This window comes from Ischnura elegans, chromosome X (assembly GCF_921293095.1).
Source record: "Ischnura elegans chromosome X, ioIscEleg1.1, whole genome shotgun sequence".
Classification (NCBI taxonomy): Eukaryota; Metazoa; Arthropoda; class Insecta; order Odonata; family Coenagrionidae; genus Ischnura; species Ischnura elegans.
This window is the reverse complement of record NC_060259.1, coordinates 39,545,782-39,567,656: the sequence shown is the minus strand read 5'-3', so window position 1 is coordinate 39,567,656 and position 21,875 is coordinate 39,545,782. Positions and strand designations below refer to the sequence as shown.

At 40.2% G+C, this 21,875-nt stretch overlaps 1 protein-coding gene across 1 annotated transcript in view; it reads right to left on the bottom strand.

Annotated features, from left to right (window-relative positions):
- LOC124170725 overlaps positions 1-21,875 on the bottom strand; it is a 247,196-nt gene that overhangs the window by 145,681 nt on the left and 79,640 nt on the right. Inside the window, exon 2 of the mRNA XM_046549617.1 lies at positions 16,580-16,661. The gene's annotated coding sequence lies outside the window, so the exon portion shown is untranslated. The remainder of the gene's footprint in view (positions 1-16,579; positions 16,662-21,875) is intronic.

Below are 21,875 nucleotides of genomic sequence, written 5' to 3'. Positions count from 1 at the left end.
CCGACGCTTAAGGTGATATGCAGATTTTTTTAAAATCATAATTTGAACCCACATGAACAAAGGCCAACACAATGATGAAAACCTCACGCAAATTTCCGGTAAATGGAATTCATTATTCCACGCTTTCAGCGGATAATAAATTCTACCATGGAGGATGGTTAGACACGTACCCCAAGCGCGCGTTTCAGGGATTTGGAAATCACAGTCGATGCCATCATCAAGCAAGGCCGCGCGACCTCTATACATGCGCGAATTATTTACAATGCAAGCGATACGAATGGCTAATATTGTACGCAATATGACTGCGTCACTGCAGGACGCGTGGATCAAAGCCGCCAAGGCTGTGAGTCACCAACGAAGACGGCGAGGACGCAGAGCCTCGCGAGGCCGCCACGGCCCGCGGCGCTGTGGTCGTGCCTTCGGAGGGCAGGCGGTGACGTAAGCCCCTGGGGTCTGGCCCCAGGGTGTGGGCCGCGGTGGCCCGCGGGCTCCGCGCCAATTGCCGTTGGGTATTTCTCAAGGGCGTCCCGCATTACGGAGATATGTGGGGACTCCCCGGGGGGTCATCTTCACGTCCAATTCACCATAGGTAGAAAGTGCAGAGCAATCACCTAGGTGTCGTTCAGGTGGCGCTTTATAATTGTAAACATTCATTTTTTGTCACCATTTGATTTAAGAATAATGTATGCCTGTTTTAATTACTTTTCTACTCACCTAGAAATTGGTTTTAGGTTAAATACTCAGTATAATATGGCTTGAAAATCTTTAAAAATAGTCTTGAAATTCGGGAAAAGTAATGGAATTTCTGTTTTGGTAGTGTCAAAGCTCCATATCAACACTTACCTATTTCAAACGTTTAAATTTTATATCTGAACAAATGAAAAAGTAATTTTCATTGACATTTTTCTAAAAGGGTGTACTCTGAACGCCACCTGAACCACTTGCTCGAATAGGATTGCTCAAATATCAAATAAATACGTGCGCTGGATAAGGAAAGGATAAGGAGAAAAGTAAAAAATGAACTTAGGAGTAGTACTGAAAATTTATTTTTTTCCAACCTTTTTAAATTTTCCGACATTCCGTGAATTTGCAGAGGTAACGAAATTCAATTGATTTCCCTGATATACAATATTTTCTAGCAACATTAACCTCATCCACAAGAGTAAAATTTTGGTACAATATATTTATATATGCCTAAGGAGCCTAAATCAAATATTTTAATTATTATTTCAAGCATTGAAACTAAGGAGTACTTTAAAATTCTAGCTTGCATGCTAGTATTCCGTTTGAGAAAATATCGTCAGCGACTGCATTATAAACAAGAGCAAAATTAAAACTAATTGCAATTCTATAGATTAATTTTTTAAAGAGTCGTTTGTCATTGACAATAATTACAAATTTGATATTGCAATATGAATTATCCACAATTACATTTTTCAATACTTTTCGAACCATTGATGATGACGTCAGTAAAACTGGTTTCGCCCGTCTTGTTACAACATGTTCATCATGATGAAACATCAACAGCTTGAAAATTATACATTGGACGAGATGAGCGGTACTTCGCCGTCAACAAAATAGAGAAAGCAACGATGCATCATTAATGATCGATCATTATATATTATGCCGCAAAAAGGTGCCTTAAACCATCCGCTAACAGCGGCTAGAGTTCCATTAAATTATGCTGGATATATCGCGTTACGTAACAGAGCTTTCGCACCAATGGATAATGAATAGAAAAAGGTCATGAAGTCATGCATCGCGTATCTATTGGCCCAGGGTTACCCAACATTCATAGCGACTGGTACGCCATTTTTCAATGCCCATGTACTACGATTTCATCACCTGGAGTGGGGGTTGATAGAGTTTTTTTGTGCCAAGTGATAAAAATTCCCGACACTGCGAAAGCAAACATCCAAAAATTCTTTCGTACACCACGAAGCAAAGGAAGCTGAAACAGTTGAATTCCATTATTTTAGCGCCCATTGTTTTGTATTTTTAAGCCACATTGACCTTTTCCATTGCCAAACCTGAATGAGGTGATTCGTAGAATATCACCTAGATGTAAATACTACCCTTTTGAAACGATAGATCTATTCGCGATAACTTTGGGTTTTTTACTACAAGTGAACGTAGCCCATATATTGCGTTATAGAAAGTACATCATTTTTGCTTGCCTAAAGGCAATAGGGATAGAGGTTGAACAACTTTTGTAAAAAACACCTACCTTAGATTTCCTCGACAAATTAACGATATTAACCACTTAAAGTACTAAAACGAAAAAAAACGGTAAAAATAATGATAATTTTCACTATATATTAATTTCCTTTTCAACAGAAGGTTATTCATAGATATTAAACATAGAATCGCATCAAAATGGTGGAGTCCATTTTCATTCAATTTTGCATAATGTGTTATGAAACAGTGGTGGTAGGGTCACGCTGAGTGACATATACGATACCTCTACACGAAACCTCAAGATGGAGGATCCGAAGAAAAATCTTGCGCTTATTTGCTAGCCCACAAGGCTGACCAAAAGTCGCTGACGTTCGCTGGGCCTCCCCTCTCCCCACGTAGCAGGCATCTACCGCCAAAATTGCCTCCTCGGAACTCACACGCTCATTCGAGGAACGTCTTCCGCACGAAATTGACCTTGAGCCACGGCGGGTCGTCTATGGTCCAGGATACATTCGCATTCAACATCCCATTCTTTGCAAAGCATTGATAGCGACAGAGTATTCTAGGCGGCTACCAGCGATAAAATCACGACTCAAATGAAAAGAAAGAATTTGAAATTTACGACGCCATGCTATCTCCGTAATTTACCAATTAATAGCACACGATTCTGAGCAGGCTGTGTTATAAAAGCATTTGAATTTATTATGCACATGAGTAGCTTAAAGCTGTTTGGGCTGCGAATAATTCACATTCTTTCCGTATTGTCTCAGGGAAATTGCTCCCTCGGCCCTTATTAGGGAAGTCGCGAAGGGTAGGTACAGCAATGCGTTGTGCCGGACCAATCAGTTGACGGTGACTGTAGCCCGCAAGCGCCCGACACGGCATTTAAGGACCGTTTTACACGGGTCACGGAATTGCGCAGGTTAGAACTGCATTAATTTCTAAAATGGCGTGGAATTGCGCGAATGCATGAACGAAATTACAACAGGGGCTCTTATGGCATCTCACATCCACGCATTCTCGCATGTATTGTAGCAATTCACCGCTTTACACGACGCAATTTTGACTGCGCCTTCGAACACACGTGAGTTTGTGCAATTAATTGCCCCGTGCAACAAGGCCTTAAGGCGGAGCGACCCGCCATGCTCAACGCTAAAATATTTTATTCCTGGCTTTATTAAAAACGGCTACCCCGGCGTAGGGAACTTCGGCCCAGGTAAACTGTAACTTAATTCTACGGCCATAGAAAGGATCTTAAGCAGATAATCAATTGCTATTACATTTAGGGCTCTTGAGCTACTTCCAAATGTAAAAATATCAACCAAATATTTTTAGCAGTCAAGTACGCCTTCTCCACGTACTGAATTTTAAGACATTGGAGTGGAGAGGACAAGAAAATTGTAAAAATATACCATACCCTCAGCAGAACCCGTCCAAATGTCCGAAAGAGTCCACTGCCAAATAAAAGTAACTGTGGTAGTCGAGATATCGTGGAATGACATCCTGAGTTAATGAAAAAGAGATGGCACTTTCACACAAATTTTTTGAGAAACGTATAAAGCGCTTCGACCGTTAGGTCATTCTCAAGCCCACTAGCAAACCCGTAACGCTCCACGGAATGACGGGGCAAAGCGGAGGAGCTCGTGGACTAGAGGGGCAAAAAAGAGAATCTCGTCCTCAGATGCCACAAAAGAAGACGGGAATCTGAGAAGAGATCTCCTCGCAGAAAAGAAGAGTAAAATAATATTTTAACATTGCCATGAGTCGTTGACGACCGCAGAGCAAGGCATTCCGTGGGTGAAGTGGTCATCGTTGGTTTCTGAGAACCCATATTCATAATTGTAAGATATGTCCATAAAATATTACGTCAGTGATTCAAAGGGATATAATTACAAAAATACTCAATACTCTCGTAACAAGCGACTAAGAGAAGAATTAAATTTTCTGTCTTTGTCTCCTGTGAAACCTGCTTGACCATCCTCTGGTCAGTGAACTCAGAAAAAATTCGTGTAAGCATGTTTCTCTACGAGCAAGAGAAAAAATTTGGTTCATTTTTCAAGGTAACGTTAATAATAATATTCTTCATTTATTTCATCTAAATTAATTTTTCAAATCAGTAATAAATAACATTGTCCACTAAGCTGTGGGTAATAAAGGAATTCTGTATCAAAAATACTACTCGGTGAATGGTAATCTTTCTTAACATTTATCCTGTGATATCACGAACATATAGTTCGTATGCGAAGTTTCACATCGCTCGATACGTTTTCAAATAAATGCAACAGGGACTTTGAAAGGTTTAGATTGCTCACAGAGGGGGCTTAAGCCTGGAATTTAATTTTATCATTTGGAGAAACTACGATAGTAACCGAAGTCTAGCGATGACGCATGCATATGTGGAACTATTTGAATGAGAAAGTGTCCATGAACGCTTCTTTTCTCGATGCTTCGTCAATAGGCCGCAATTTCGGCTGTAATACCCGCAGTTGAAAAATACTTGATGCGCCTATGAAAGGGTATTTCCACGAAGCGGGGAAAGCGCGTAGAATAAATTGTCTTCGCTGGACATGCAACACTTCCGCATGGGGATTTAGGCTGGGCGTACTTGCTTTCTCAATGATTTCTCCGCGTGAAGACGTTGTGAGCTCTCACCAAGAGCTGTCACCGCCCAGAACAATCGAGTACTTGCACACGCACCTCAATACCACCAATGACTTCAGCAATTCGGTCCGTAACTACGCGATCCAAAATGCATACTTTCCGCGTACATTATTGAAAAGCGTTTTACCAGCTGTCTAGGTCTCTTCTGCTGGCAAAAAAACAGAACATACAAAATATTGACGATAAACTCTTTATATTCAAACTCAATAGTACTTTCTCCAACTATTAGAGTCGACCGAAATTTCCGAGTTTGATTTTCATCCAAAAAAACGTGATTTCACTTCAGCTAAATTATTCATTTTACAAACTATGGTTATCAAACAACCCAAAACAAAAATTCCACATGATAATAATATTTCCTCAGTTTTCCATTATATTAAGCCAAGACTTCATAATGTTGTCAATCATTTACAGATTTCGATACTTATTGATACTGAATTGACAAGAATCACGTTATTGATTAAACTATAGGTCCTAGATCCAGTAACTTAATATTTTGTCTTGATAAGGATAAGCATGTTTTACGAAGAAATAAATGCGATAAGATTTCGCCATAACCCCGCATTTCAACTCCTTGTAAAAAAACTCTATAGAATGGTAAAAACGAATAAATGCCCGAACAGCAGCAACCATCCAGAGGAAGAAAGAGCTGAAATTCGAAACCTTTCAAAACGTCTCTTTCTTTTAAATTACTATCGCGGATATGAGTAACGGTTCCCCAGGTGTAAGCGATAGGCGTCAAATCAACCCCTAGTAAAAAAAGATACACAAATATATCGTACTGTCTACTTATTTTAATTTCAAAACTCTAAAGCACGTGTTCCAACTGGTTCGCAGTAATCATCGGGTACAGAGATATTTCAATTACAAGTAAATATATGCATATTCCAAAAGTAGTGGGTTTGCCCCCTATTCTACCTTCTCATCCTTCCTGGATCCGCCCTTGTAGATATAAGTATAACTGCATCTGACTCTGATCTGAAACTGAAATATCTTTGCAGCTGAGTATGACTATTAACCACTTGAATCACGGCCTGTAAAGTTTAGAAATTAAAATAAGTAAACAGCAGGACGTCTTTGTGTATCTTTACACTACGCTGTTCAACGATATTCCTCCCGAAAAAGTTGACTCCAACCCCTAGTAACCTAACGTCATCGCGGCAGAGGGAGAGTTCCACACGATACCGACGATATTATTCTAAGCGATGACTATTCGTTACAAGAGCGAAAAAATTAGGCGCGCAGTTAACTGAAGTGTTTCTTGGGGAACGGGATATTTAAATATATGAAAGAGGCGAGTGTCGCTGTCAAGGAAGAGGAGAACTTAGATTAACGGGATGAGGAAATCCAAGCCCCACGTCAAGCATTGATGGCTCAGCTTGAGTAATGGGAGAAAGACGTTCACACCTTTGCGGGGAGGCCGGTCACATCTCCCGCAGGTGCGGCAAATGAATTCATAGAGGAATCCACGCCATCCATCCATGCGATGATGAGGAGATACGAAAAGAGTCACTTTGAGGAGAAAAGACTTATTCTTCCGAAAGTAGCACCGACGCTCCCAGTGCGTTCCTACTCTGAGAACCTTGGATAGCAAAATCCTTGGTAACAATACCCTTACCTGATAATAAGCCCATTTATAGCGGTATCGATACCTATTGTCGATAAATAACTTCCATCGTTCTCCAGATAAACACTATTTCTTGTTTCACGCCAAGTTATACATTGAGGAGAAGTTATTATTGCAGAGGGGTGCACGAAACGCTTCGAAAAGATAAACTGGGGGGCTCGCGAATTCGCAATGAATTGAAGGACTAGAGGGAAATACTGAGAGAGTGTAGCTAACAGAAGCCTTAAAGGTGAACACAGGAAATGCATTCCACGAAATGAGAAAAAAGTGGTGCTCATTTTATCATGCGAATAATACTAAAACGGGTGATAAATGACAGGGAGGCATGGGAAATTAAGTAAGAGCTGATCCTACTTTCCTATATCTGCTTCACATAAACTACAATTAAACAAAAATGAAATATTAAACAAAAATAAAAAAAAATCTTCAGGAGGAATGCTCTCTTTTGCTTTTTTTTACGTGCACTAGGAATTAGATTAAATGTATTTTTACATCATCACCATCACTGGTATACAATCCTAAGATTGGTTCGACGCAGATCTCCACTCAATTCTCCGATCAGCTTATCTTTTCACACCTACGTATTTCTTCTCTATCGCATCCTTCTTTACCTGTTTCATATTTCCATTCGAGGCCTTCCTTTTATAGTCTTGGCATCTACTTGTCCCACGACGGTTGACTTCATCAGGGCAACATGTCCCAAGATATGGCCTATAAGGTTGTTCCTTCTTCTTGTCCAGGTTTTCATAAGGCTTCTCTCATACTCTTCTTAGCATTTCTTCATTACTAACTCGGTCGATCCATTTGATCCTCATCATTCTTCTGCAGCACCACATTTCAAAAGCCCCTTCCCATGATTTCTCCGCTGCATTCGTCCATGCCTCTCTTCCTTTGAGAAACATACTCCAAATGTAAGTTCTAATAAATTGTTTCTTTGTTTCTATGTTCCGCTACAGGTAGATCTTCCTTTTGGTGGAATGCTCTCTTTTACTTTTTTACATCAGGGATTTTTCACTGATAAACTAGGGTTGATTTTGATGAGTACACCATTTATGGCTATAATATCGCAAGGAAAAAGAGTCAGTTGATTTTTCGGAACTTTTTCGGAACTACAACTTTTCGGAAACCGATTAGTTGTTAAGTTTTGGAAATATAAATATACCATTATCGTTATGAAAAGTTACCGAGGTCTCGTAAGACATAAACGCGAATCAGATAAGCAATCGGTTTCAACTTTACACCATAAAGATAATAAAATGTTACATATAAGACACGATTTTCCAGTTAACAACGACCATGTTTCTTTTTAAGATAAGACACACTTTATCTTCACGGAAGACCCTACTTCCACATTTACTCTATAATTTGTAACACACGACCCCGGATTGGCTCTCCCCAAATTAAGTTATAAAAATGGAACACATAAGCACATAAAATGATGGAAAGTGAGGCGCCGTTGCTATCTGGATTTCATAAGGGTGTCTCCATTGCCTCGGGCGACCGTTTCAGCGGTGTAGCAGTCGGCTTCTTCAGCAAAGAAGTCGATGGCGAAACGCGGAGTACATCTGGAAAGCAACGGCACATCATCTACGGCCGCGGCGCGTCATCTACAGCGGAAGCCAAGACATGGATGGAGACTGAGTTCGATACTTTCCATAATTTTCCCTTCACATCGAAAAAAACAAGTGATAGATTAGCAGAGGAAATAGGGTCTAACGTGAAGGTAATGCATGTCTTATATTAAAAAGAAACATGAACAATGTTAACAGAAAAATCGTGTGTCATATTGACAATTGAAGTAGCTTTAAGGCGTAGAGGGGAAACCACTCGCTTATCTGCTTCTTTTCTTACATAAGAAAAAGTGACCAGCAACGGTCACGAAATGTCGGCCACAGACCGAGTTAGTGTGCGGGGAACACCCGAAAAAACTTCACCAGCAGAAACAATTCCTTTCTTCAATAAGCACACAAATTTACACTCAAGCCTATACTTTTCTTTTGCTGCGTTACCAGAAAAAAATAAAGCACCATATATAAGCATAATTCACCATAATTCCTAAATATTTAAAAATATCCTTTAAATGATTATTCATCTGTTGAAATCAGGGATACATTTAAGGGAGCCCAGGACCCCGCCCTCCTTACCCCCGAAAGTATGAAGTTTAATTATGTTTTGGAGGTCCACTGCCCCCTGTTAGGCCAATCGCAATACTTCTTATCTAACGACTAGTCCTAAGTTACCTGACTTTATTCCTTAGTTTTCTATCATCAAACATTTCTTTAAAATATAAACATCATAAGGTGTCCATGATTAAAATCACATAGCCTAACATTAATTTCATATTCTCCCCGCCCCCAACGATGTACTGCATATACGATAACGGTTGAAATAATATATATGATCAATTTTCCAATAAATAATAATAAAAACGTTACCTACTCCATGTAGAGCATATTATGTTCCAGTAAATATAATTTTGTCAAAACTAGCACGTTTCTATAGGATCACTAAATCGTTAGCCCAATCATTATAATTTAGTTCACCATCTTGAATTTTTCATGGCCAATGCTTTGCCAATACCTGTACCTCAAATTTGAAAATGTTGCCTCAGTATATTTTCTCGATTTGAGGGTCGAAGTGTTCGCGAAAAATGTACTATTAGAGGTGTACTACCCGAAAAATCTCATTAAGAACAAATTTCTCGTATTTTTCGGACATAGGCAATTCTCACAAGCGGAATCGCCCAATCAGCTGCTTTCTACCACGGATTTCTTTTGCGTTGAAATTTCAAGCCGCAACCACAGAGGCTTTGAAATTGCCCTCACTTATCCTCGCAATGAGGTCCCGGTGGTCAGCCGTCGAGGCGGCCGCTGAGGCACAAGTCCTCACGGCGCCCTTGACACGGACGCCTGCAGACTGCAGGATGGCGCCATCGACTCCGGCCGCGCCCAAAGCTAACGCTCCTCGGAAATCCACGAAGATTCATGCGAGGACCACTTCCCAGAAGGAGGGAGGCGGGAAAACACTTTCCCGATGAGATCACACGGCAGGCAATTAAGAAGATCGTTCAAGCATAGCCACAGCTTAGAAATACGCATCAGCCCCGTCTATTTGGTGACGTATTGCTCGTTTATGAGTTATTTCATCATCTCGAATGTTTCATAGTTGATAGAATACATCCTTGTCAACAGATTCCTGAATTTCATACTTAAAAATGTTGCCTCTGTACATTTTCTCGATTTGAGAGTCAAAGTGCTTCCCAAAAATGAACCATAGTGGTTGTACTACCCGAACAATCTCATTAAAAACAAATTTCTAGTATTTTGAAATTGACTTTTTGGAAATTATTTTTATGATTCACCTGGTTTGTTTTTTGTTATTTATCATGTCCCCTAGTCATCAGCTGTGTGCCTTCTTCGTTCGTGAAAAAATAATGACCTTGTGCACAATTCCATTTTCAAATTTATTTCTGTAGTTGTAATACCGACCAATATTCATCTGACGTTGTAGATGAAAACGCTTTGATTTCGTTCAAAAATGCCTTCCTCAAAAACATGCTCTAGAGCTGAAAATGATATACTAAATCTAAGAATGAGTCTAAAGTTAATGCTACCAAATAAGGATAGGGAGGATGATTTCAAGTACACAATGATTTCTTTACGTAACGATATGCTCATCGCACGTATGCATCTATTTTTGCGCTCGGTGCCAAGATTTTGATCCATTAACACTCACCAAGCTGACTTTAGTACTGCGGATCTGCACCCCAGCGCTGGCCATTTTAAATACTTTTGTGTTATCTCTGAACAACCAAATTTTGATGCGAGAGGGGTTTGTTATCAATTTAAAGTATGATTTTGCATTCCATTTGTTTGTTTCGAGGTTATTAATTCTTTGATTTCATTTGTCTATTTATAGGTGTAACGCTCGGTTAAAAATGGCAAACAACGATTTTTCATGAGACGAATAGCGTAATAAATCGCCCGTAGCAAAAATCGAAGGATTTCACGTGGCTTAATATTGCGCCCATGCAACGCAAAGTCTTAAGGCCATTTTACACGGGGCATGGAATTGCGCAGGTTAGAACTGCATTAATTTCTGAAATGGCGTGGAATTGCGCGAATGCATGAACGAAATTAGAAACGGGGCTATTTTGCCATCTCACGTCCACGCATTCTCGCATGTGTTCTAGCAATTCACCGCTTTGCAGGACGCAATTTTGATTGCGCCTCCATCAGATTGTGCAAGTGCGTTCCCCGTGTAAAACGGCCTTTAGAGAAAGGAGAAAGAAACAGGGAGTGTCTTCTGCCATCCCAAGCTTTCCTGGACCCATCTTTATTACTGTTCAGGAACCCAACTCCCGAAAAAAACTTCCGCCACCCATCCCCTGAACATGGCACAACAACTGATGAGACACCTCCCCCTTCCACCTCCTCACTTCCCCCCCCCCCCCCACACCTCCCTCGCCTGTTAATCGCTTGAGAAGGCCCATTCCGCCCTGCCCAATATGGTAGAAACCAGCTGCGACATTAATGTATTTTATTGTAGCTGAGGAAGGAATAACAGATGAAACCGGTCTTGCCCGATGAATTGAACTAGAAGAAGTCGCCAAGTTCGTTTGCCTCCCATTTTGTCGTTCTTCCCTCACTTCGACCTTCGACTTTATTTGCTGCCCCGTAATCTCTCCGCACCCAGCCTTATCCACGGCGGCCAACACATTCCTCCATGCAGACATCTCCGTCACCTCCTCACAGAGGACGAGAGGAAGATGACGATACCTTTCAATTCCCCTGTATCCGACGTTAATCCAATCTACCACTGTGCGTCACCAAGATGCATATCGGCTCTTCAAATCACAAGCATCCGGAAAAAAAGTGTCTAAAAGCCTGTTTACACGATACATTTAGACGCACGAGTTAATGTCCGTTTGCAACAGCGACTTTGCGGACCGGAACGGATCATTTACGAATGCATTAACCAAATTAGAACGGGTTCCATTTTCTGTACATGTATTCGCACAAGTTGGGTGGTTACAAGGTGCATTTTGTCGTTCTTTCTCGCGTTCATAAATTTAGCGCCGGTTTTAAAATGCCTACAATAATATTTCGTAGAATTAAAATGATAGTTAATGAATTATTCCATTTAAGATTATGAGTAATAGTTATTCGGAAGTACTTAGCTTTTACATACCTTTATAATATTCTCAAGCTTAGGTTACAGCGGTATCGTGTTACGGTTAACAGTAACCCGACATTATAAAACCCGCTCTTATGTTAGACATAAACTTGTAGGGGTCAATGTACCGTGTAAACAAGGCCTTGAGGAAGTATAGAGCCGATCTCGAACATGAAAAAAATAAGAGAAGTATGCTTATCCATGGCTGCAGTTTTGAGCGATACCACGGGTGTGCTTGATACTAATCGAAATAATTCCGAGCGGTTGTCATTAGAAAAGTTAGATTCCGAGTGGTTGGCGACTCGATCAGAAATTGGGTGCTCAAAAATATTTACTTCGACGACTTGGGATCATGTCGCCGCCGGAATGAAAATTTTCAAACTCAACAAATTCCAATCGCATTGTCAACTACTCCGATGCAAATTATTCTTCTCGTATTATCTACCATAAGTGAGGAGAGAGGGTGGAGTCAACGTAGAGGCAGAGAACGACAAAGTGCTAGGCATGGCGGACGAGGAAACTTCTACACGAGAAACAGCGGAGACATGAGGATTTAGTTGGGGCAAGTACTGAGAGGGAAGAGCATGTTAAAAACAGTGATAAGGCTTAATTACACGATGGTATATTAACACGTACGAGTTAATTTCTAAAGGGATGAGCTAAAGAATAAACGAAAAAAATTCATCATTTAACCACCCAAATTTTTCAAACGCATTTATAGAAATTAGAAACTTTTCTAATTTGATGAATTCTTCTCGGGTTCTCAACCAGGTTAACTCAGTCGTATAGGCCGACGTTTCGGAGGACGATATGTCTCCCATTTTCAAGGCGTGTTACTCAATGAAATTGTGAAATTGGAGACTGGGAGTTGTTAACAAATGTCTGTACCGTATATACTGTGAACATTTCAAGACGATAGTTTAATTTTTAAGAGTTATGACGAGAAATACAGAATGGTCGAGAAGGGGTCCTCTTAATAAGGGGAGATGATTACCGGAACTACGAAATTTCATGAAAAGAGCCTAAAATTCAAGTAATACATTGACAAAAACTCTCCCGTGAAGCTGGATAGCATTGCGTGATGCCTACGTGACTTGGCGCCGTATGAGGATTTTACAGGTCAGCCTTTCAAGTAATGACGCTCTCGTTATCATCAAGGCTAGGAAATATTTATTTAGGGGAGTAAAATAACGCTGTATGAGGGATGAAGGCTGTATAACTATTAAAGATATTCTACCGGTTGTAATGGCCGTGTTACACGGTTCACGGAATTACGCAATCTGACGTACGTGCTACGGCGCAATCAAAATTGCGACGTGTAAAGCGGTGAATTGCTAGAACACATGCGGGAATGCGTGAATGCGAGACGGCAGAATAGCCTCTGTTCTAATTTCGTTCATGCATTCGCGCAATTCCGTGCCCCGTGTAAAACGGCCTTAATAGGTGAACATGCAGAAATTTGAGAAACAACTCGTCTATCCCCTTACCCGAATTGAAAATTTCACTCGTCAAACAAGTAGTCTTCCGAAACGTCGGCCTATACTGAATTACTGGTTGAGAACCAGAGAAGAATTCATCAACAACATTCACCAGGAGAAATTAAAATCGTTTATTGTTCTATTTTGGTTCATGCATTCGTACATGTTCCGTTCCGGTCCACCAAAATCATTCATGCAATCAGACATTAACTCGTACATATTAATTAATATTGTAACGCCGCTTTTAGAAAGAAGAATGTTGGGTAAGCGAGTGAGGGGGGAGAATAGGATTTAAAGACACAATGAAAGGGAATAGGCCATACTGGGGATTGAAGAGAGAAATTTTCAATTCAGGTTGGGAGATAGACGAAGTAATTCACAAAATTCTGCATGTTCACCTGTTATAACCGGTAGAATATCTTTAATAATTATACAGCCTTTGTCCCTCATACAACGTAATTTTACTACCCTAAATAAATCTTTCCTAGCCTTGATGACAATGAGAAGGTCATTAGTTGAAAGGCTGATCCGTAAAAGCCTCATACGGCGCCCAGTCACGTAGGCACCACGCAAGGCTAGCCAGCTCCACGGGAGAGTTACTGACAATGGATTAATTGAATTTTAAGCTCTTTTCATGAAATTTCATAGTTCCGGTTATCATCTCCCCTTATTAAGAGGACCCCTTCTCGACCATCCTCTCCTTCGCGTCATAACTCCTTTAAAAATTACACTATCGTCTTGAAAATTTCAAGGTATACACAGTGCAGACATTTGTCAACAACTCACAGTCTCCAATTTGAAAATTTTCCCTAGTATTTCTCCAGAATTTAAACTTTTACATTTGACGTACACGCAAATGTTACAAAAGATCTACTGTACATACTCTGCAAAATTCGAGGTGATAGTGTAAGTTTTTAAGATACTATAAGTAAAAAAAGAGTAAAATACAACAATATTAGCGGGAGTGATGCGTCCTCTTAATTGATTTCGAAGCATACTTTATAATGAAACATTTTCTTTCCCAGCCTCAGATAGGAAGTTAAGAGCATAATAAATAAATAAATAAAAATTAGATAGAAAAAAACAATCATTCACAGCACACGTGAATTTATATATTTATCACGTACTTTGAACGGATTTCAATTGTACCCAGCGTTATTCAAATATGATAGCTAATTAATCAAAGCCAGTTGCCACAGGAGGGTGAGAATATCGGGGGGTTGGGGTAGAGGGGATATGAAGTCTCTTAAGACCCCCGGCTACGTGGCTACCGGTACGAAGTCTAAGAAGATTATCCTAGAGGCGGCAAGTATCTATGCGGATGAAGATACAGAAGACGTCCTAGGGGGTCAATTTGCAGGGGCGAATCCAAGGAAACGTCGTCCGAGGCGGCACCTGGGCGGCCGAGAGAGGAACTTGAGTGGGCGCCTTGAAGGAGCCGCTGGCGAGAGAAGGCGTGAGAGGACGAATGTAATTCATTCGCTGCGCTCCAAGCCATCTTGGGACTCGACCTCCAACGGCGATTTTCCCCAGAGAGGATCTTGCCGGGCCAACAGGGGCGTAACAAGCGGGGAGGAGACATTTCCCCGCCCGAAAATTTAGAGTTTTACAAAACAAAGTCAGCAATTAATGCATCCATGGGGATAGCCGTCACAAGGAAGATGTCATTGGGCAATGCCAAGCCTCCCGTCATGGCTACGCGCCTGGACACCTTATGAAGCTTTCACGGGTCAGCATTTCAATTAATAGCCACCTCATTACCATCAGGGCTGTCTCATTGCTTCGTTTTCGTAAGACTAGTTTATGGATCATGATATCATCTTGAAATTTTCAGAGCATACAGAGTGGGGATCAGTCAACGGTTCACTGTATTTCCGAAAACACTCTCGAGAAAGCTTGCGGGGTACTGCATAAATATAGATGCCCAGAATCAAACAAAACGTCCAATTAAAGGGAGAATAGGGACTACATAGCGCCAACAGGCCAAAGCTGCAGTCAATCCGTAAGATACCTTCGAGTCTTGGGAAATAAACATAAAGTGTGGGGTTCCTTAACTCATATACTGCGTTTCTGTTCCACTGGGTCCTCCGCTTCGTTTCCCTTTGATAAAGACCTGGCTTTCATCAAGGGACAGAACACCAATATCACAAGTTAAAAATAAAAACTCTCTATCCTACAACATGAGAGTCATGAATTTATTGATGAACACTTTTATCTGATCGCCCACGATACTCAAAAGACTTTCTTGATCGAAATTCCAATGTTCTAAAAGGATCTGATCATTCGGAGATACTCAGTGAGTAGGTTTACTCCAGGTATTATTCCCACTGGCGAGATGATTTCTTGGCATAACTGGAGGTCCTTCAGTCATTGAACCTTCTAGCTTGCCACGGGCCTTGCACTGACTGCCAAATCCCAAGTTATTGGTCTCTTGCCCACTCCGGGGTCTTACGATGTCGGGCGTCATCGCCTTGATTGGCTCAGGGCCATTTGTATTACAGTGAGAACCTCGACGCGAGCTCCCAAGTCATTTCCAGCAACACATCCACGAGTGGAATCACAAAAGCGCTCAGCTTTTATTTTTTATCCAGAGCGTGGAGATTCTCCAAAAATAGCCTTGCATTCCACAGTTGAGAGCTTGAGCTCACAGCGCAACTCAATTCTCCATGTATCCGGTATTGTCTGAGACTATTTCCCCGACACCTTTAACTTTACACATCGATAAGATTCGTTCGATTAATTTAAAAAATCCATTAGTGAAATAATATTTTATTGCAACGGTGATCGAGCATTCACTTTCATAGCAAATATGACTCAATCGACAGTAAAAAGTAGTAACCAACGATAAGTATTTATCTCATTTGACGGTATTTATTTAAACTTAACTGCTCCTTTTATTCTTATTTCAAGCTTTACAAAAATTAGTGTAAACTTGTTAGTTTTCACCACGCATTTCTTATTTTCAATTTCAATCGATTTCAAGAGAAAACCACTGAGTTCACAATGCATCCAGAAGAACTGCTCCCAAAAGAGTAATTAAGCTCATGGCCTTTGTGAATCGACTCCTTGCCTTACACATAGTGATTTCAGATGATACATGTTCAAATGACGAGAATCCAACGCATTTCTTTCCGAATTCAGAGCTACCTCTACAACGAACCTAGAAAATTCTTTGCTCCTTTGACGAAAATATTCCCATCCACATTGTTATATCACTTACTAGGTGAAATAGGTTTCTTAGGCCCCATTCAGATTGATCTGCAACATCTACCATGGCCCAATAGCAAATATATTTCCATCCGCATCTCCTCCATAACATAAAAGACGTAAATATGAAGAGTAGGTAACATGTCCAAAGGACAGAAAGCATCAGCCGTTCACGTGGTAAATATTCTGCCTATATTTCCTCAAAAAAGAGCGAATCCCCATGCTATTATCATAAATTACATTCTCGGCTTACCTGAATATCCTCAGTGACAGAAATTTTCCCGCGGGAACATTTGACTCCAAAATTCCAGCAGTTCGAAGGGATTTGTGAAGACCTGGAAAGAGATTTAACCAATTAGATTGAATGAACACAATTTCCTTTGATGGCTCAAATTCTATTGAACATTGAAAAAATTTTTAACTGAACATAATACATGTATCACATGAAAAAGTCAACCTCAAAATAATCCGAATGAATATATTATAAAAAAATAAATAAAAAACATCACCACAGTTTTAAGTACCACTAAATGGGGCCACCACTTACAATGCAGTTGAATTTAGGTTTCCAGCTAAATCCACAGCATAATATTAATAACGTACTTCAATAATTAAAAATAATCACAAACGAAATTAGTAGTGAAGAAAAGTAAGAAATGAAATTTTATTGGAAGTATTGTAGGTGATACAATGTGGCGAAATCGGTAGTTTTTGATGTATCTATTTCTTCACATCAAATGTAAAATACATAGTTTTTAAAATAATTTTGCTATCTTCATGTCAGACTTAATAAAATTAAAAAAAAATCGAATTTAAATTATGTATTCCATAATTCGCGACTTTCACCAGAAATACACGAATATTCCACAAACATTTTCCACCACTGAAAATCCAGGAATAACCAACTCATTCCGGATTTCCCGACTTTCTCAAGACCGAGGCAAGTTCCAGCATGAGATCACGAAGGGTCACATCGACTTCTCATAGACAAGCGCAACAAATTCTAAACAGCATGCACATCACCAGATTCCGTTAATAATAATCATAACAATAATAACCTTATGAAGGACATGGGAATTTATGTCCCGAAGGTTCAACGTAGCTATCAAACAATGTCTTTAAAAACAATACTTTATAGAAATGATATTTCCGTTAGCTAAAACTAACAATGAATATATATTAAATATATTTTATCTTGAAATAGAAACGTTTCACAATACCAAATCACGATGAGAAGCGCGAGTTCAATAGCATAATACAAATAGATCATGGATTGAAATACGTAAGGATACTATTCCATTGCGCCTGTTAAGTTGAACATATGAGCAAAGGACGAAGGGAAAGCTGGTTATATGCTACCTATTTGATTAAAAAAAACACTTGAGAAAGTATATTGGCGTACTAATATACAAAATAAATTATGCTTACCAATGTACGGAGCTCCAACCGATACCAGGCCCCATCCGTCATTCAGTCATTATTATTAAAAAGTAAGTATGGGATATTCTAATTCCCTCTGTCGACGAGAAACACTGAGCGAGTTGATTGAACAACTCTTCAACAATTAAATAGCGAGGCCGTCTCGCATGGCTTAGGACAGTCCAAGAACACTTGTTCCACGTTTCTTTCTCAAGGTTTCGGAAATACAGAGGAACAGAATGTAGCATCTACAACATACGACAAGGTGATACATAACCTCTTTACTAATTAAAGAAGAATGCGCAAGCTGAAAACACAGAATCCGATAAAGAAATACACAACAATGAGCCATGACTTGAAAGAGAAGTCTCTCATTAGTTATCATCATTTTTTATTTAAAAAGACGATTTACTGAATAATTGTTTTTGATGCAATCGAATTTACGCTCTTGGAGTTAAAACTACGACACATACAATTTTATTTCGCAATATAAATGACTCTTCAAGATAAACAAGTAAGTCAAATATGAAGCAATTTAGGTAATAATATAATGACCTCTTACGCATTAAGTAGAGACAGAGAGATATGATTCGAGAATTACATCACTGTAAACCTGCATCACGAAATATTGTGCCCAAATAAGCCATTTTATTCCAAAACAGCAAATACGCAAAGAAGAAGAACAAATACAAGCCCCAGGGTACATTGAGAGTATTTCGGTGAATGCTTCCAATAATTTTGAATATCGCTGTTGCTGTGACCTCTACCCTTTTATAACTCGGATAAATATTAAAATAAATAAAAAGCATGAATGGATGCTGAAATCAAATGAAAACCTTTTAGCTTTCATTAACTTAATTGGGCTACAAAATATCTCTGGTTTTTCGGCCATAAAATGATTTGAATTCGAGAGGGATTAATTTCCGTGGCCTTCATACACTGATAATTAGCATAAGAAATATTAACTACGGGTATGAGAATGCAGGCCTAAACAAGATCGTCACCAATGCTACGACAGTCCGAGAGAATGTACCAGTTACTTTTCCTAATTAACGTGCCGCCTCCAGCACACTAATCCCAAGGAATGAACTTATTTGTAATGGCCTTTTTCGTGCTCAACTTGATGAGACAGCCATTGATTACTTCCTTTTGCCCTTAGACGGAATTTCATGGGGCAAAAGATCTTTCTCTAAACATATCGAAATTACTTGAAACTTGGTGAAACTATACCTTGAAGTTGGAATTTAACGTTTCTTCCATTCTGATTTTTTAAATCCAATTTTCATTGAACTACTACACATAATTTAAATGGTTACTTAATTATTATCTTTTCAGTAACTGGCAATGAACGCATGAAACCGATGTGAATCGCCTTATTGTGATAAGTAATAATTACTCTTTGGAATATGGCTTCAAATTTTCTCACAGCATCAAAAGAAACCGCGATATTGCAAACACGAAAATTAAGCCGATGATATACTATCACTCTCGTCTTTTCCACTGCTGAGGGTGATTGCTACAAAGAAGCCGACACAAAGAATGATACTTGCGTAGGCACATAACTGGAGTTTTCTTTTCTTTCGGTTAGTAACCCGTTTCAAACCGCGTCAGCTACGTGGAGTACTTCGAGTGCAATGGTAAGCACTTGTGAGGCCACATACGCGTTGCAACCTTAGACGACGAGGTTTAAACAATAAGCGAGTCTCCTGGAGCTAAGGAGAATTTCACCACAAAGTTGAGGTCCCTTATATACTAGCTACGACAAAAAAAAAAGCCACCCAAAGCAAAACAGCCCATATTTTTGGCAATACAAATATAATTACACAAATGCAACTAAAAAAAGCAAACAAACGTACGAGGACATAAAATGATTACAACAACAAGTAAAACCTCTTGCAATGACAAAACCTTCTTTTAGCGAACATTAAATGGGTTTAGGAAAAATATATTACCAGTCTCTACTGCAAATTAATGATTAAATGAACAAGGAAGCATCAATTCCCATTCCTCAATGACGATTAACGTCGCATTACTGCCGCATCATCTTGATTAGGTCTAGCCTTCCCTAATTTCCCTAAATAACGCTATTAGACAGTTAAGCGTAGACGAGATATTAAGTTAAGTTTGGGGATATAAAATCCACGTCTCACTTGCAACAGCAAACATTATATGTACTCGATGGATGTGATCATTATTTTCCCCCATTCGCAATACCAATGTTTGGGCGCAAAAAATCACATTTCGCTTCTTCGCGGAGGATTCAGTGAAATTAACAGCACACACCAAAGTTCAAAAGTTACGCGTCCCATTTCACGAAGGCGATCTCTCATAGTTTAACCTGAAGGTTGGCTTAGCGATAGGTGAGGGTAGAGCTTACCCAGGTTTAAGTTCAAGCCACAGGTATAGGAGTTTCAAACATTCAGGGTAGGGAGCAAGGTCGTAGCGAGCAGGGGGTTTAGAGTGTTCAAACCCCTTCGAAATCATTGGGAGATATGGCCTTTAGCGTACCCTCTCCACATAAACCCCGCCGAATTTTTCCTCGATACGGCCTAAGCAAAGGGACCCAATTCCTTTCCCCGGGCCACCTCGGACCGCGATGATTGTCGTCGGAAGTGCCCAAGTGCTACATTCAGCATTTGAACCCGATAGCCTATGGTCAGCAACCAAAAGGTCAGCCTACTACGGTCCCGCACTCCCATTACTACACGGTGGGAAAGGTAAAAATTCCAACTCCGATTCCAAGCGAAATAAGCGACCGCTAAAAGGGAATTCTGGGAGACCGCATCCCGAAGGGGTGAGTTGAAGGCTTTATTTGGAGTCCAATCCTTACGGGCATAACACTTTGAGAGCCTCGACTGTCGGGACGCAAAAAAATTGAAAGATCCGCCCACGCCACTCAGCCCACTTCCATGAGATGCGGGCTCAACACATTCCCTTTTGGTGATCGGGCGTATTACAGACCAACGGAGTCACCTTTCTCACCGTGCAATAAGCGCCTAAGTGGGTAGAGTGTTTTACTACTGATCAAAGCGTCCAAGTTTCATATCCTGTCTATAGCCCTTGAACGACTCCAAAAAATTCTCGTGGTGGCACGAGGAAAAGAACTGGTGGGGGGCTCAAACCTAGGTTAGTTCGCTCTTCCCTCACCGATCGACGAGCCAACACACAGGTTGAAGACCATTGAGATTGTCTTCATACAATCGGACGAATCTCTTTCTCCGCCGGAACACATACCAAGGGCTCAGAATCAAAAAGAACAGATGACTCCCGACCTCTAGCTCACCACGCTCTGGATTCCTTGCTCTTCCGCCTTAAAGATGAGGCAACGGTAAAAAAAAGCGTGTGCTTACGACACCACCTGGGTACACTACGGTGAAACTCTCGCTTTCCGAGCCGAGGATAGCGGGCGGCGAGAGCCATGCTACGCGGACATGGAGGCAATCGGGGCCAAGTTTGCTTCGGCCGAAATATTACGCCTCCATGACCAACGACGATGCTCGCATTTAAAGCAAGGAAGGCGCTGGGCAGCAAAACAACCTTTAGGATAAGTTATTTCCACATGCTCTCCTTACAAACTTGGTTGGAGACTTGTATGGAATGAAAAGAAACGTTAATAAAATTATGGTATTCAGGATCGGTAAGAAAAATTGCGATGTGACTATCGTAGTGAAAGTCAGAGATAAAAACATAAAATATTTCAGATAAAATATTGCCCGATGAAATTTGATGGAAAACCAACTCAGGGAATCAAGAGCAGAATATTAACGAAAGTTCTACATCTTAATTACAATTACGATATGTATTTGGAGAGTAAGGAAGAGGTTTGCTGAGTGCTTCGTGGGAAGTGTGGTTTCCATACATAAAAAAACTTGGACTCATTGAAAAAAGCGAATAATCCCGAAAGTTTTGATACGTAGCTAAGAAGAAGGATGACGAGAGTGAGATGGAAGGACAAGTTGAGGAAAGACCAAGTTTTGAAAAGAATTTACGAGAAAAATCTATCATGAATAAAATAAGAAGAAAGGAGGTAAACTCGCTGGGGCAAGTCATGATGTATAACTGAGTAAGATAATGGAAAGAAAAGTGAAAGGAAAACGAAAATTTTACATTTTGACGGATTTGAGGGAGAA